Here is a 4,097-nt window from a genome sequence, read left to right on the forward strand (position 1 = left end):
ATTTAAGGCTGCTGGGAAAAAAAAAGGAAGGAACACTTTATTTCTGGGTTGGTTTACTATATTTCCATTGGGTCTGCAATTCATGAAGGTGCAGCATGGATTATTTTTGTATAACCCAGGTAATATAATGCAATTCTTTTGACTTTCCTCAAATCCTCTCCTTAATATTTATGATTTTCTGCATTTGAGGCCCCACACTGGGTTATAAAATTGGAATGTAACTGTTAATTTTACTTTGATGTGTTTTTTTGACATGCATTCTATTATCCACATGATATTTCTCATTTCTTGCTCCTTCAGCTTTGTGTATGCGTGAAGCACGCTATGGTGGGATTGCCTGTTGAATGTCAGCACGTTCATTTCTATCTCACACTCATAAAACACATCCTCCAAAGTCTTTCCTCTGCTGCCATCACCCACAGCCTCAAACAAAGGCTGGTCCGCTATAGTGGTCCGCTACTAGTCTCACCTGATGGAAGTCTTCTGCTTGAGCCCACAGGCACCACCCCTCAAGACAGAGCTTGCCATAGGTTGGGTAAAGGGTCTCCTGGTCGCCTTTGCTTGGTTCAGTGCCAAAGGAGTTAAAAGTGATGATAGAAACACCTCTGGCAGCCTCAAACTCAAGAATGGGACACGTAATTTCTACTGTGACCTCACCATGATTCTTACAGAATTTATAGGATGCCTCAGGGTGAGACTTGTACGGTTTAATGTGCAGTAATTCAACACTCAGTTCAACTAGGTTATTTTCAGACATATAGTCTTGAAAGGATGGAGCTAATGGTGTTTCAACCAGAGCAGCATTAAAGAGATCGGTGTCTCTGAAATGTTGATCACTTCCATTTCTGTGAAACAGCCCAATAGGTGGCACTTCACCAGAATTTCTTTCATAGGTCTTGCTTTCTTTCTTTCTTTCTTTCTTTCTTTTTTTTTTTTTTTTGCAATGCACCGTTCATCAGTAGAATCATGTTGTTTTTCATATAACTGCATGTCATATATGTGGAAAAAATGTGCTCAGGAGTTCCAGGGAATGATTGCAGAAATATTCAAATTCTCTGCATTCATCTCAGTGTCAATTCTGGAAACAGAAACAGTAAGAGGATTTGTTAGATTAGCCAAGAAGTTGCCATAATCAGTGGCCTGGAGACGAATTTTCACATCTTCCAGGGTCTCACACTGGACCAGGTTGATGTAGCCCTGCTGGGTCAGGAGGCTGACTCTGCACCCTCGCCCCAGGCCTTCCAGGTAGCCAGGGTCCATGTTAAAGTATGGCTTGGCACCCTCAAGCATGGGGAAGAAGATCACAGGCAATCTGGGCTGAAACAGCCCTGGTTCTTGGTCAGCTCCTGGAGATTTGCCCTAGACTGGAAAAAAAAAATGCTAGTAGTTATGAGGAGTTATCAGGAAGAAATCTATCAGCTGATAGGGTTTTCATAGCTGGTTTCCTCTGGTTTTAGTGCCTTTCAACACAGCACGCTCAGCCTTATTTATTTATTTTTTTCAGCCTTATTTTTTACAGCAACAGTGAATCCACTAGATAATCTGAGTAAACCCCGGAAACAAACCAAGACTGGGAGAAGGAGAGTAGGCTGCACATTTCTTGATTTAAAAACAGGGCCCTGGAAAGTAGACCAGGTATACAATTTCAATTGCTGAAAACACAGTTGAATTTGTATGTCTTTGGAGTAGGGAATTTAAAGGCCTGGAGTCTGCTGCTTGTTTCTTGAGAATTGGTGTGGCTACACTGTGGATATCAAGGAAAGGAGCCTCCTTTGGAAGGTGCCCTTAACTTAGGATGAGGTCCTCATCTGGAGGATATTAAAAAATAAAAGCCATTGTCTATCATGGTCAATGGAGCTCCTGTTTTTATTGATTACAAGAGATTATTATTGGGGCGCCTGGGTTGGCTCAGGGGGTTAAGCATTCAACTTCAGCTCAGGTCATGATCTCATGGTTTGTGAGATCAAGCTCTGTGTCCGGCTCTGTGCTGACATGACAGCTCAGAGCCTGGAGCCTACTTCGGATTCTGTGTCTCCCTCTCTCTCTGCCCCTCCCCCTGCTCTCATTCTGTCTGTCTGTCTCTCAGAAATGAACATTAAAAAATTAAAAAAAAAAGAGATTATTATTAACTCACATGAATCCAAGACTGGAGTCTCAAATACATAGGGGGGAAAAGTAATCAACCAAGATTCCTAGTGCTTTAAATGTTCATAACATTTAAGAAAAATTCCATGCTGGGATAGGGTCAAAGTACAGGATCTGTGAACCTGAGTTCCACTGTCACCCTGCTTTCAAGAGACTGCAGAGAAAAATTCCAATCTGTAAGTTACACAATTAGGTTAAGTACGTTAAAGAAATTAGCCTTCAGAAATCTTTTAATGATTTTTTACTTGGCAAAGTTGCCTTCCAAATAAAAAAAGTAGGGGTGTTTGGCTGGCTCAGTTGGTTAAGCGTCTGTTAACCTCTTGTTAGCCTCTAGTCAGTTAAACTCTTGGTTTCAGCTCAGGTCATGATACCACAGTTAGTGTGTTCGAGCCCCGCATCTGGCTCTGTACTGACAGCACAGAGCTTGCTTGGGATTCTCTGTCTCCTTCTCTTTCTGTCCTTCCTCTGCTCTCTCTCTCTTTCAAAATAAACAAACTTAAAAAAAGTATATACTTATTATAAAACTTTAGTTCAAAAGTAAATATTATACTTCAATAAGTGTAAGATAGAAAAGTACAAATCACATAAAAATAACTAAGTTATAATGAATGCTTAAGCAGTGGTCTTGTGTTTTTTTTTTTTAATATAAATACTTTTTGTTCCTAAAAAGGTTTTGTATGAAATGGGAAATATAATTCGGGTTTAATATCTTTAGTGTCTTTAGTAAGTTATAAAATACAAATCAGATATGCAACTTGACCATAGACCAATGATTAGTGATCATAAAAAGACACTAAAAATCTTTCTGCACTAAAAATTTAACCTAGTACTTATAGGATTATGCAGTAAATTAAAAAGAATTTAATTTTAACCTAAGTTTATTTAATATTCTTGAGCTGGGTAAATAAGTCAAATAAGTTAAATTGTTTTGTGCATTTTGAGTTTAAATTAAGTAGAATCTGTAGTTTTACATTAGGTTTCACTCTTTGTATTGTACATTCTATGGGTTTTGACAAATGTATAATTATATGTATCCACCATTTCAATATCATTCAGAATAGCTTCACTGCCCTAAAAATACCCTGAGCTCCATCAATTCATCTTTCCTGTGAACTCCTGGTGATCACTGATCTTTTTACTGTCTCCATAGTTTTGCCTTTTTCAGAATGTCATATAGTCGGGATCACAGTATGTAGACTTTACAGATGACTTCTTTCACTTCGCAATATGCACCTAAGTTTCCCCTTGTGTTTTTGTGGCTTGATAGCTCATTTACAAAAATCGCTTAATAATATTCCATTGTATGAATGTACCAATTTGTTTATCCATTTACCCATTGTAGGGTATCTTGTTACTTCAAGTTTTGGCAGCCCTCATCTTTTATTTTTTAGTTTTTTAAAATGTTTATTATTATTTATTTTTGAGAGAGAGAGAGACAGACAGACAGAGAGAGAGAGAACACGCGTGCACATGAGTGGAGAGGGGCAGAGAGAGATGGAGACAGAAGCTGAAGCAGACTTCAGGCTCTGAGCTGTCAGCACAGAGCCCGATGCGGGGCTCAAACTTACCAGCATTGAGATCATGACCTGAGCCGAAGTCGGACACTTAACCAACTGAGCCACCCAGGTGCCCCCTATTTTAATTTTTTTGAGGAACCTCCATACTGTTTTCCAGAGTGGCTGCACCAGCTTGCATTGCCACCAACAATGCAAAAGAGACCGTCTTTCTCCGCATCCTCGTCAACATCTGTTGTTGCCTGAGTTGTTAATGTTAGCCATTCTGACAGGTGTGAGGTGGTATCTCATAGTGGTTTTGATTTGTATTTCCCTGATGATGAGCGATGTTGAGCACTTTTTTATGTGTCAGTTGGCCATCTGGATGTACTCAGCCAGATTTTTAACATTAATGGTATTTATATTTTTCTTTAATATTAACTTAATGTAAATTTTTGA

At 39.1% G+C, this 4,097-nt stretch overlaps 1 pseudogene; it reads right to left on the bottom strand.

Moving 5' to 3' along the window:
• Positions 1 to 202: 202 nt before the first annotated feature.
• Positions 203 to 2,071, bottom strand: LOC109271414 (V-type proton ATPase subunit d 2-like; annotated as a pseudogene).
• Positions 2,072 to 4,097: the final 2,026 nt, after the last annotated feature.

The sequence above is a fragment of the Panthera pardus genome, unplaced genomic scaffold (assembly GCF_024362965.1).
Source record: "Panthera pardus isolate Hobbes unplaced genomic scaffold, ASM2436296v1 HiC_scaffold_17, whole genome shotgun sequence".
Classification (NCBI taxonomy): Eukaryota; Metazoa; Chordata; class Mammalia; order Carnivora; family Felidae; genus Panthera; species Panthera pardus.